Here is a 14,481-nt window from a genome sequence, read left to right as displayed (position 1 = left end):
TCATTGGCTGTTCTGAGGATTTTTTCACATATTATGTGTGATAGAAGACATTTCAAGAGCTAAGTTGGCATATGAAAACATGTCATGAAAGAAGAATAATTTTAGTCATAATCCAGGGATAAGCATATGCGGAGCACCGTGCCCCCGTGTCTGCACTCGGTGCGCTGGCACCCAGTTTGCGAGTTTAGGGCAAAGGGGCTGGATGTTAAAATACACAGACACACACAGACAGAGAGCAACACGGGTCATCCTTGAATTCCCCAAGAAGCCCCCTTTATTGTGTTCAGGAGCAGATTATATAGAGATAGCCACGCCCCAGCCAAACCCACCAGAAACCACTCTCCTGCCATCAGGAACTCCTGAAGGTCTCGTGCTCAGAGCAGCTGTAGGCACTCAGATCAGGTTATTACAAGAAATTAAGAATCTGGTGTCTCACTGCTCCCAACAAGCATAAGCCATTTAGTTTTGTTTGTTTTATAAGTACTTGGATTTATTAGGGACCATTATGTATGATTCCCTCTACTGCTCCGTATATTTTCTGTTTCCCACAAAATACATGATTTACCATGCTCTTTGTCACTATGTGGCTTAACTCAACAAACTTTCCTGCCATCTGGATTCCTACTTTTTGAAATCAATGAGAGCAGCAGCAAGAGAGAAGGAGAGCAGAGTGAGTTCACCTGGCGGCGTCCATATTGAGTCTTTGCTCAGAGCTGACTGTATCCCTTCATGGGTACCAGCTTTGGTCAGATCATTCTACGCTCACTGCACTCCTGTCCTTCCCTGGTTTTGCACTCTTCCCCTTCAGAGGATGGGTACACATGGTAGGAGCATCTACGATCCTGTCTGAGAGCTAGAGCACTGGCATATTTCATGTGCTTTCCTCTACCCTGTCTTTCATAAGATGCTTTTTCCTTAGGCTATTCATTAATTATAGAATCTGAATGGCTCATATGTTTCCTTTCAGGACTTGGATTGGTATGCATGGAAAATGATAGAGTAAATCCAAGCCTCTTCCAATTGCAAATATTTTTGGTTCTAGTTTAGCAAAGCAGCATACTTGAAATGGGCAAGGAAAGAAAATGTATTACTCGTGGAGAGAGAGAGAGCATGGGTGGACAGAAGTTTCTGATGCTGCTGCAGGGAATGTGGAGTCCTGTCTGCACATGTCTTCCATCGCACTCCAAATAAGGAACACTTGAAGACCCCTCATTGTGGGTTTTATACACTGGGTGCTTCTTGGTTTCACTAAACATTTTCAGTCTTCCCACAGTGAGTGAAACTAAAAGAATAATATAGGTTGCTTTGGGCATTTCCTTTTTGTCTTTGCATCCTTGGTAGTTCCTATCTGAGAATTAGAAGCAAGAAGAAAGAGCTGAGTTTGTCAATATGTTCACAAGACCTTTCCCCATATCAGTTTATGTCTCTATCAATTGGACCATTCTTGAATTCGATGGAACTGATGAAAAAGCCTATCAGGATTCCCCTACTCACATCCATACACTGTCCTCTTCATCACTGATAGCCTCTCTTAAGAGTTCAAGCTACAAGCATACTAGTTTGCTTTAGTTCTTTCCCAGTGACTAAATGCCCAGCTCAAAATGTATTCTCTTTCCTTACCTCTGCTCCTCATCCAAGTTAGATTTACCTACCAGTGTTGCCCTATCCCTGTGCTTAAAACTGGATGATAAAAGAATTCTCAAGTGAGAGAATTATAGGTATGTATTATACAACCAAAAACATTCCACAAATATTTATCAGATAACAGGCTATGGCACACAAAGAGGAGAATAGCCTAGTGCCTGCCAACTTTCCTGAGAAGGATGGCAGTGCCCATCATTTAGCCAGCTGACAGTAACTTTCTACAGAAAACACTCCACTCTATCCTTCCTCTGGCTACTATTCCCTACTCCAGCGCAGAACTCCCAGCCTTTGATGCCTGTCTCTGCTTTCAAAATAAATTTAAAAATTCTGGGTGCCATATGGAAGTACTCAAAGTCAAGGACACCAGCCAATCCAGGATTCGTTTTCATCCCAGCAGATGAGCCTTATGAAGTTTGTTCCCCATTGGATAGCCAGCATTCCATTGCAGGCTGAGCTCACTTTGATTCTGATCTTGCCCTGGACTGTCATCTCCAGCTGGTAGAAGAAAGATATTCCCACCAAGATCCAGACCCAGTGCCAATTTTCTCACCAAATCATTCCCACTGCATTGAACATTCATTTGTCACTGGAGTTTGCCATTTACTTGCCTCAAAAGTGTGGATAAATGCCTTCCCAATTAGAGTCTAACTTGCTAGGTGAAGAGATCAAACACATTCCAGTTTATAACCCAGGAGTGTCTAGCAGAGGGCCTTCTTGGCACATGCATTTGGAGATCAGTAAATGTTTCTGAAATGCAATGACTTCTAGTGCTGTAATTATACTTGGTGTGACCTTCCTTTGGACGGAAGCAGGAAGTAAGCCATACAGCACGAACGGTATTAGAAAGTTAGGTAAATTTGCAAGTTTTAACCTTCACAGTCTTAATTTAAGTTAGAAAGCACTTTCTTTTTCTCAAATTGTATATAGACAGAAGCTTATGTTTGACTTCCCTTCTTTCTCTTGCTAAGTAGAATTATTCTCCAAACCTGCAAAAGACAAGTTACGTGAGGTTATCTTCTTTATACCTTTTGAATTTGGATTTTGCTTTTTAAAAGATAAAGCTTCAAAAAATTATAGGGCTGCTTTTTGAAAAAATTATGTTCAGCAAAATCTGAAAAAGTGCTTGTGTAAGATATAAATATTCACAATTCACAAATTAAAAGGTCCTCTTTGTTCCAATTATTAAATTTTGAAAATACTAAAGGGGTTTTTAAAAACACATCTAAGGATATTCTTTTTCAAAAAATAATTCTCCAAAGGTATCTATAGATTTATTGAAATATTTATGATAAAACGAAACCCAGAGGCTTTATGTTGGTGGCATCAGAAAGAGGTTGTGTGATAGGCAGGGTCTGATTCTTGGGGTGAATTATTAAAAATATATTCTTCTGTACAGATCAAGAATTGAGAGATCAAGCAGTGCAGTTCAAAAGTTGAAAGAGATTAGATAAAAGATGGGTGTGCAGGAAAGCCCAAGGAAGAGATAAAACGGCTGCAGAGTTGGGCATGGATTCTATGCCATGCTCCGTGTGTGCATGACGACTTACATTTTAAATGAGAGCATCTGTATGCACGGCTAGTGTCAAATATTAAATCTGCAATTGTCCCATAAGAATTAGGTAGATATTTATTTAATACCATCACTCGATTAGTAAAAATAAATTTCAACTCATTTGAACATTTATCAAAGTCCCCATTCCTTATTTCATTTAATCTCAATAAACCCCTCACGAAAAAGGTGTTGCTATGCCTGATATTTTACAGAAGAGAAAATAGAGTGGGATCTTATAAGTGGACCAAAGATGAACAAAATATATGGCAGAGAAATTATTTGCCTATAGAGAGGCCTGTTTTGAAGTTTTAATTAGTTACAAAATCTAAATACAAATTAAACTTTATCTAAAATACTCAGATCATCAAATGCACTCTTTAGGATTTTAGTCCATGTAACACATGTCCTATCGCTGTGACATACCCTAATTATTCATCAATACAGTCTATAAATACTGACGGGTAACTACTACGGATCATGTGTGCTATATAAAGCATGGCTATGATGCTATATGAAAGCAATCTTCATACTAAATAATTCTTGGTCTAGTACAGAACACAGAAAAATCAACATGTACCTGTGACATTACAGATAAATGACATCATGTTATTATAACAAATCCAGAGGGGACTGCTCTGATATCTTTGTCTCTCTCTTTCTGTGTATGTGTGTGTCTGTGGGGGGGAGAGTGTATGTTTGGAGAAGGAATATCAGTATAGCCTGATGTGCAATGACACTTAATTTGATACCTACATAATACAAACTGAAAGTTAGCTGGAAAAAAAGCAAAAAGATAATTATGTAGAAAGGTGTAGAGCTGCGGAAGAGGACTAGATGTGCTAATAACTGTGCTGAGTGGCTTACAGTGTGACGAGGAAGAGCAGAAGGTAGGGGATAAGTGGCAGACTCCCTCACACCACTAACCCTAAATGTTGAAAATAGTGCTTCAAACTAAGAGGTTTACCAAGGCCTGCATTTCCTTCTCTTTTTTAATTGATTTTATTGAGCTATACATTTTTCTCTGCTCCCCTCTCTTCCTCTCCTCTCCCATTCTTCCCTCTTCCATGGTCCCCATGCTCCCAATTTACTCAGGAGATCTTGTCTTTTTCTACTTCCCATGTAGATTAGATCCATGTATGTCTCTCTTAATGTCCTCATTGTTGTCTAGGTTCTTTGAGATTGTGATTTCTAGGCTGGTTTTCTTTGCTTTATGTTTAAAAACCACTTATGTGTGAATACATATGATATTTTTCTGGGTCTGGGTTACCTCACTCAATATGATGTTTGCTCCATCCATTTGCCTGCAAATTTCAAGATGTGGTTATTTTTTTCTGCTGTGTAAAAAAAAAAAAAGTCCATTGTGTAAATGTACCCCATTTTCCTTATCCATTCTTTGGTCAAGGGTCATTTAGGTTGTTTCCAGGTTCTGGCTATGACAAACAATGCTGCTAAGAACATAGTTGAGCACATGTCCTTGTGGTATGATTGCGCATCCTTTGGGTATATACCCAAATGTAGCATTGCTGGGTCTTGTTGAAGGTTGTTTACTAATTTTCTGAGAAATCACCATACAAATATCCAAAGGGGCTGTACCAGTTTGCACTCCCACCAGCAATGCAGGAGTGCTCCCTTTACCCCACATCCTCTCCAGCGTAAGCTGTCGTCAGTGGTTTCGATCTTAGGCATCTTACAGGTGTCAGGTAGAATCTCAGAGTTGTTTTGATTTGCATTTCTTCATGATCTTCAACAACCCAAATCATACAGATATACATAATATACAAAGAACTCGAGGAATTGGTCATCAAAAGGACAAATAATCCAATAAAAAATGGGGTACAGACCTAAACAGAAAACTCTCAACAGAGGAATCTAAAATGGCTGAAAGTCACTTAAGCCTTTCCTTCTTAATTAGTGAAGAGAAATGCAAGATAACCCAGTCGCTTGAGCTCATCTAGTTTTTTAGGTTTTTCCCTGGGCTGTTTACTGGGTATTGCTTATTACAAGGCTGTGTGGAGCACACATGTCTTTCCAAAGTCTTTAGTGTCTTGCAGATTCTTGCTCAGTTGGTCCAAGCCCAGGACAGTACCTATTGTTAGTAAAATGAACTATAGTGCTAATCTGTGGGAAGTTGGAATAGATCTCTTAAAACTGGTTTGGAAAAAAAAAAAAAAAAAAAAAAAAAAAAGAGGAGTTAGACTGCAAACACACACACACACACACACACACACTTTCAATCTCAGCTCTCCATCAATGCAAGCATATAACATACTGTGCTATTGAGACTACTCTTGACTGTTTTTGCAAAAATTTTGGCTCACAAATTGCTACTTGATTGAATTTGTGGTAATCCACTCTTTCTTTAGGATCCATAACCTGTTTTTATTGACACTATGGATTGGTGTGATGACTCAAATGATGATACAAATCATTTGGTTCCTAAAAGTCACATCAATCCCACATTTTCTCAGAATACCAACTGTTTTATATTTCCATTTCAGTTTGAATGGAGGGGGGTGTTATCCCTGGTTCTCTTTATCTCTCCAAGAGAAGGAATCCATTGTTCTTTCTCTGATCAAACGTGTCACTTTCACCTTTCCATTAAACATTTGGAAACTGATTAGTAAGATTATCTGCAGATAAAATAGGCTTATTCTCTGCTGGACTGAACAAAAGGATTTCTTTACTGTCTGGTATTCATTTTTTTTTAAATTTTATTTTACATCACAACTGCAGGTTCCCCTCCCTCCTCTCTTTACATTCCTTTCTCCCAGCTCTCCTCTAGTATCCCCTCCAAACTCACTCCTCCTCTGTTTCTGTTCCCAAAGGGGCATGCCTCTAATGGTATCAACAAAGCATGGTATATCACATTGAGTAAGACTAAGCACCTCCCCATGTATTTCCCCTGGGCAAGACAATCAAATATAAAGGAATAGGTTCCCAAGAGCCATTCAAACTGTTAGGGACAGCCCCCGCTCCCATTGTTAGGAGTCCCACAAGTTGACCAAGCTACACAACTGTCACATTTATCTAGAGGACTTACGTAGGTCCCATTCAGGCTCCCTGGTTGATGGTTCATACTCTATGAGTTCCTGTGATCCCAGGTTAGTTGTTTCTGTGGGTTTTCCTGTATTGTCCTTGACCTATCTGACTCCTACAATCCTTCCTCCCTCTCTTCAGCTGGAGTCCTTCATCTCAGCCAAATGTTTGCTTTGTGGATCTCTGCATCTGGTTCCATCAGTTCTGGATGAAGGCTCTGTGATGACAATTGGAGTAGTCACCTGTTGGGAGCAGTGAGACCCCAGATTCTGAATTTCTTGTAATCTCCTGATCTGAGTGCCTACAGCTGCTCTGAGCACGAGACCTTCCGGAGTTCCTGATGGCAGGAGAGTGGTTTCTGGTGAGTTTGGCTGGGGCTATCTCTATATAATCTGCCCCTGAACACAATAAAGGGGGCATTCTTGGGGAATTCAAGGATGGCCCGTGTCGCTGTCTCTCTGTCTGTGTGTGTCTGTGTATTTTAACCTCCAGCCCCTTTCCCAAAGCTCGCGAACTGGGTGCCAGCGCACCGAGCGCAGACACGGGGGCGTGGTGCTTGGGATAACAGGAGATGACCAGTTCAGGATATGTATGTACTATTTCTGGGAGTCTTAATTGGGGTCATCCTTGTAGATTCGTGGGAGTTTCCCTTGCGTCATCATTTCTACCTGACCCGGAAAAGCACCTCCTTTCCAGTTTTCTCTTTCAGCTTTCCTTCCTCCATCCACTCCCAATCTAGTCCCTCAAGTCCCATCAGTACCTGCTTCCAGTACACCCAGGAAATGGTTTCTATTTCCCCTTCCCCCGAGATCTGTTTGCTGCCCACCCACCTTGGGCCCTCCTTGCTACCTATCCTCTATGGGTTTGTGTCCTTTACTTTACAAATAATATCCACTTATGAGTGAGTACATACCTTGTTCGCCTCTATGGCTCTAGGCTTCCTCACTCAGGATGATTTTTTTTCTACTTCCATCAATTTGCCTCTAAATTTCCTGATGCCATTGTTTTTTAACAGCGGAGTAGTACTAAATTGTGAAAATATACCACATTTTCTTTATCTACTCCTCTGTTGAGGGGCATCTAGGTTGAACTGCTAGGAACATACTGAGGAAGAGTCCTTGTGGTATAATTTAACATTCTTTGGGTATGTTCCCAAGAGTGGTATTGCTGAGTTATCATCAAGCCCACATATGAAAGAGGATTGATCTCCAAAACATATAAAGAACTCCAGAAACTAGACATCAAATAATAATAATAATAATAATAATTCAGTATGTTACAGACCCACATAGAGAATTTTCACCAGAATAATTTCAAAATGGCAGAGAAACCCTTAGAGAAATACTTAACATCCTTAACCATCAGGGAAATAGAAATCAAAATGACTCTGAGATTCCATCTCACACCTACCAGAAAGGCTAGGATCAAAAACACAAGGGACAGCTCATGCTGGAGATGATATGGAACAAGGACTCTCCCACTGTGTGTGCAAATTAGTATAGCCACTTTGGAAATCAATATGGCAGTTTCTCAGAAAGTTGGAAACTTAAATGAGAGGGAAATGTGTTTGAATGCTTGGTTCCTAGTTGGTGGCACTGTTAGGAGAGATTGTGAGATTCCAGAGGTGCTGATGGGGAAAGTGTGTCCCTGGAAGTGAGTTTGGAGAATTTGTAGCCTTGTCCCACTCCCTGTTCTCTCTCTTTCTGCTTTCTGTGTATGAATGACATGTGATCAGTTAGTTTCCCGTACCTGCCTCCAGCTGTCCTGCCTTCTGAACCACTATTGGTATTTAACCCTCCGGAACTATAATCCAAAATAAACCCTTTCTTCTTTAACTTACTCTTGTTCATGGTGATTTTTCACAGCAACAGAAACATGACTGACACATCTGGGTACCATATGACTGTCTTCTAACAAAGAGAATATTTGAGTACACTAGGCACCATGGTCAAGTAGATATCACCATGTGTTCACAGTCTTCAAATATCTGTCTTCCCGCTTGCAGGGCATATGGTGACTGATTAATAAGCATCAGAAGCTCCAGTGGAGCCCTAGAGAACTGTCACCATAAACATTGGAATGACAAGCACCTTGTGCTGAGGCACCAACTTCTTCAGTCAAGGGGTACCAGGTCTGAAAGCATGGGAACCTGAGAACTAGGAAAGGAATTGGATCCTCTTTTGAGGAAGCTTCTCTGGACTTTTGGGTCATCCACTCTTGTCTTCTGTGGAAATTTAGGCTAAACATCCTTGTCTTGGTGATCCATTTTCACTGAGTTTACAAAAAACAGTTTTATAAGTCAAGACTTCATCATTGCCTCCTGCTGTTCATTAAGAAACCTCTGCCTTTCCCTTCTGTGGTCCTCAGGCACTGAGTCCTTGTCTTTCTATTATGTTTGAATCGTATGAGGTTCCCTGCCATCAGAAATCTCTCCTCTACAGTCGTATTTTCTATGGTTAGTCCTTAGCTGAAGAGGACATTTATACTGAGACCCTGAAATGTTCCTTATTTGTTGGTAAAACCAGTGTCTTCTGGAAGATCCTCTGCAACTTACCTGCTAGGGAGCATTTCCATCCTCACACATCAAATGGTTTTATCTTGTCCACTCCCCTGAGCCTTTTGGCCACTTTCTCCAGCATTTTTCACACCAGTACTTGCTTCATTTTCCATGGCACACTCCTTCTCCTTGTGTTCCAGCACCATGGTATCAGAGTTTCACAGTACCTCCTAGGTGTCTTCAAAAGGCATCATATCTTAAATCAAGAGTGAACACTTTTATTTTAATAAATGTGTCTGGATTATCTTCTGTAGATGTTGGACTTACTACCCTGTTTTTTTCAAAGAACTCTTAAGTAGTCTTTTTCCCCCCTAGTACCTGTGTGTTAACTACTACCTTAGCTAGTAGTCTGAAGTTCATATAGATGATGCCCGTTGTCTTGCAGGACAAGAGAAGCTTATAACACATTATGATGGTTAATAATGGTTAGATTGACAAGGGAAGGAAGCCATGTTTGAAGGCACACTTGGTTCAGAATTGACTAAAATTTTGAACATGCTAAATTAGATGTTCCCTACTAAAAAGTCAAGTTCTTCTTCTCAGGCTAGTCCTTGACATTGACAAAGTGACTAGAGTTGAAATCCAGCTTTCTAGAGTGCTCTTATGCTTAAGTCCTGAGCCCAATCCTTTCATCCCCTATATCTAGAAGATGTGAGAATGATTTTATTTATTCTTTGGGGCAATTCTTTGGGAGGCTGTAAACTGTGAGGACTCAACAGTAAGCATTTTTGGTTAGCAGAATGATAGACACTGTTTGGAAGTTGGCCTATTTGCATAGTCAGCCTCTACCATAATAAAAGGAATCATTTGTTACAGTAGTGAGCATTGATTCATGCTATGTATTGATGAGAAAACATAAAAAGGAAAGAAGAAAAGCTACGTTTAAAGCAAGAGACCAAGTGTAAATGGTCAGTGATGCCTTTGGGAAAATGTAGAAGGGTGAAAACATTTGCTAATTGAAAAATATCCATGGTGTTTCTGTCATGTGCTAAGTTAAAGAATAGGAAGCGGTATGTCTAGAGAAAGGAGATAAACCTGACAGGCATTGGTGAGGGAAGAGATGAAGAATATTTTGTGGGAGCGGCTTGCCTTGTTTTGTGACTTTGTTCTTTTCGGATGAGTCAGCTCAACCAGGAAAATATACAGATAATTCAGAGTTCAATTTTTTTCAGAGTAAAGGCAAGTAAGTTGTAAGGTGTCTCTTAGTGAAATGGATTGACATATAATTGACTATTGTAACTACCTTAGAGTGATTTTATTAAAAAACCATTGACTACACAAACTGGAAATAGATGCTGTTTAGGGAACATTACTTGGGCATGGCCATCATCAGGTGACTTTAAAGTAGATTGCTGATATGACACAAGGAATCACCACAGGTGGGGAAGTCAATGAACTCGTCCCCACATAATCAAAACACCAGTCCCCTTTGTGCCCATAAGGTCATCCTCTTAGCAGTATGTTAAAACCACAAATAGTTTTAATAGATCAACATCTGCTGTATCACTTTGCTCTCACCTTGGTGAGTAACTCCCCCTTTCGATGACTTTTCCATGACTTTCACCTCTTTCTAAGCAGTCTTTTCCCATCACAGTTTGCCCTCAGATTCCACTTACACATATGGATTCAAGTACACCTATACAGTAATGATTCTCAGATTTTTCCCTTCTCCAGCCATTTCCTATGAACTCCAGACTCATACATCTAGTTAGATCATTCATATGTACATGTGGCTGTTTTATCTTTTCCTTAACTTCTTCACAATTGAATTCATCTTCTTCCCAGGAGCCTATCCATTTTAATACTTTCCTATAGGATTGTGTTGTACACAGAAACAGTCAAATGTTTCATATTCATATATAACACACTCAGTTGAACTTTCAGTCATCCTATAGACCTGGTTTGTTTCTATTTCCTTACTCCATGAAATAGTATTACGATCAATAAGTTCTGTAACACAAACCCTTAAACTCAATGTGACCCTGCTCACTCTCCCATTGTCTCTATCCACTTAATCAATAATTTCTTTTAGAATGGCCCATGTTACTGATAAATGTATAACTTTCTATATCTCCTACCACCACAGCAGCAGTGTTTTTATGAAAATATGAAATAATGTCTTAAATGCCATCCTTTTTATTATGTAAGTAAATATGATCATGCAAACCAGATCTTGTTTCATCTCTGTTTAAAAACTTTTTATAACTTCTTGTTATTTTAAGAACTAAGATAGCAGAAAATGGAAAGATCTCCCATGCTCTTGGATAGGTAGGATCAACAGATTAAAAATGGCAATCCTACCAAAGGCAATCTATAGATTCACTGCGATCCCATCAAAAATCCCTTTACAGACCTTAAAAGAACATTACTCAACTTCATATGGAAGAATAAAAACCCAGGATAGCCAAAACAATCCTTTAAAATAAAGGAACTTCTGGAGGCATCACCATCCCTGACATCAAGCTCTATTACAAAGCTACAGTAATTAAAACAGCATGGTAGTGGAATAAAAACAGAGAGGTTGACCAATGGAATCAAACTGAAGATCTGAATATTAATCCACACACCTATAAACACCAGATTTTTGACAAAGAAGCTAAAATAATACAAAGGGAAAAAAAGAAAGTATCTTCAACAATTGGTGTTTGCATAACTGGATTTTAACATGTAGAAGAATGAAAATAGATCCATATCTATCACCATGTACAAAACTCAAATCCAAATGGATTAAAGACCTCAATATAAATCCAATCACACTGAACCTGATAGAAGATAAAGTGGGAAGTAGTCTTCAATGCATGGGCACAGGAGACCACTTCCTAAATACAACCTCAGTAGCACAGACATTGAGAGCAACAATAAATAAATGGGACCTGCTGAAACTGAGAAGCTTCTGTAAAGCAAAGGACACAGTCAGTAAGACAAAAAGGCAGCCTAATTGAATGGGAAAAGATCTTCCCCAACCCCACATCGGACAAAGGCATGATCTCCAAAATATATAAAGAACTCAATAAATTAGACAACAAAATTCTAAATAACATAATTAAAATGGGGTACAGAATTAAACAGAGAATCCTCAATAGAGGAATTTCAATTGGCCAAAAGATACTTAAAGAAATGTTTAACATCTTTAGCTATCAGAGAAGTGTAAATCATTTGAGGGAATGGGATAGTTGAGCTGGAGGAAGAACAAAGATGAGAGCAAAGAAAGAGATACATTGATTGAGGGAGCCATTATAGGGTTTGCAAGAAAGCTGGCTCTAGAGAAATTCCCAGGAATCCACAAGGATGACCCCAGCTAAGACCCTAAGCAATAGAGAGGGGGCCCAATATTGAGTTGCCTTGTAGTCAGACTGATGAATATCTTAAATATCACCATAGAACCTTCATCCAGCAACTGATGGAAACAGAGACAGAGACCCACATTGGAGCACTGGACTGAGCTCCCAAAGTCCAGTTGAAGAGTAGGAGAAATACTAATATGAGCAAAGAGATCAAGACACCTACTGAAACAGTCTACGTGAGTTAATGGGAGCTCACCAACTCGAGCCAGACTGGGAAGGAAAACACATAGGACCAAACTAGTTTCTCTGAATGTGATTGACAGTTGTATGGCTGGGACTGACTGAGGGACTTGCAATGGCACCAGGATTTATCCCTTCTGATTGTGCTGGCTTTTGGGGAACCTATTCTCTATGGATGTATTCTTTGCTCAGCCTAGATATAGTAGGGTGGGCCTTGGACCTTCCCCAAAGCAATTTGCCTTATCCTCTCTGAAGATTGGATGGGGGTCGTGTGGGAGGGTGTGTGGAGGGAATGGAAAGAGGAAAGGGAGTGGGAACTTGGATTGGTATGTATAATGAAAAAAAAGATAGTTTGTTTTCTTTTAAAAACATAAATAAAATAAAATAAAATTTTATAAACAAACAAACCAAGAACTAAGCAAGGCCAAAGGGGGGTCTAACTACCTGACTTGTGTTTGTCTGGTCATCAGCTTAAATCTTTTTATACTTTCTATTACTTTGGTTACTGTGAATGGGGCTTCTTTTTATTTGATTGCTACATTTTTCTTTTACCCTTATTTTTTAAGTCAGTTTTATTCTCATTTCTAACCGTATCTTAGTTAAGTTTCATCTACTTTTGTCATACAGGGAGTGTACTTAATTAAGTGGGACTCAGCTGCAACTGCTGTGTCACTTGAGTTGAGTAACTTTTGTAGTAACAGATGAGATCTTGCTTCCTTCTGACTCCTGCCTGCTGCCCCCAGTTATAAATGTTTAAGGTTAATTGCTCATGGAACCGTTCACAGTACCAGTTTAGTAATCGACTGCTTAATATATATCTTCCTCTTTTTCTTTGGGTTTGATAGCAATGAGATAAATAATGTCTTTTGTTTGTTTCTGTATTTTAGAAATTCTATTCTGTTTATTAGATACTCAACATATATAGGCTGAAAAATAAGTAAATGAATAATTAAGTAGTTCATGCACAAATGAGTGACTTGAACCAAATACTTAGGATATGTACTTTACAAGTGAGTGCGCCAGTGTTTCCATTTTATCTTTTATCTTTTGTGTACCAACATGGTAGGGGCATTAACATGGAATCTCATTTAGAGCTGAGCATGCGCCAAGCCCTTAGTCCCTGCAATGACTACTGTCCCATGCAAAAAGAACTTATCTGGCCAAGGTTTAAAGTAGCACAGACCTATTGAAATAAATATTAATTTTTAGTAGAGAGTTGACAACATTTCTAGTTGGAGAAATAACAATGGCAAGTTCTATGATCTCCTGAACGATTGACCTTTGTCTAAGCTTACAGTTGTAGACGTGAGCTCATTCTGTGGAGAAGGTCTCATACAAAATCAGAAAGTGTTTGGTTTCCCCCATAACAGTCATGCTACTATTGTACCAGTGGGCACATCTTGTCTGGAAAGTCAGTATTATAGCATTCAGATTTTACACTAATGGTGTTTCTCCCCTTTTGTCTGCATACACCTCTAGTACTATGAAAAGTGTCCAGCAGGGGAAACGCTTTTAGGTCAGTCCTGGGTTGATTTCTCTATGTTCTGCAGTCAGTCCGTTGTATTTTCACCAACAAAATCTTCCCATCTGGTGCTGGTGGGCAATGTAACAATGCCAGTAGCCTGTGATGTTATAGGAACTCTGGGAATTCCCTCACCAAACACTCATAAAGAAGTATCTTGAATTTGGCACTGAGATTTTCTCCTAATATCCGTTGTCTTCTGAGGGACATTGTACACTCATAAAGGTACTTGTATTAAAGTTACTTCTTTAAAAAAATTCTAAAAAGTTAGTTTACAATTTAGTGGATTGCCACAAGGGTTTTTCATAATTTTAGTTTTGGTTACCCCCTCAGCCCATCCTCTTCTCTGACATCCATGTATCCACTTGCATAACACAGGAATAGCCACCATCCAGGGCTCTGAATAATAAAATAAATTGGCAAATTTGATGGTATCTATAAAAAACTTTTAAGTCCATAATTCCACTTCTTGGAATCTCTCTTAAAAATTCAAAACCCGTATGAACATGAATAGAAAGGTTGTCATTAATATTATATTAGTTGAGAACTAAAAATCTACCTACAGTTTTCAGCAGGGGACAGGAGCAACAGCTTAATTTATATTAATGTATATCCTGAAGTGCACTTCAGTTATTAGACAGGAGTA

This window comes from Chionomys nivalis, chromosome 18 (genome assembly GCF_950005125.1).
Source record: "Chionomys nivalis chromosome 18, mChiNiv1.1, whole genome shotgun sequence".
NCBI lineage: Eukaryota > Metazoa > Chordata > Mammalia > Rodentia > Cricetidae > Chionomys > Chionomys nivalis.
Note: the sequence above shows the minus strand (reverse complement) of the source record.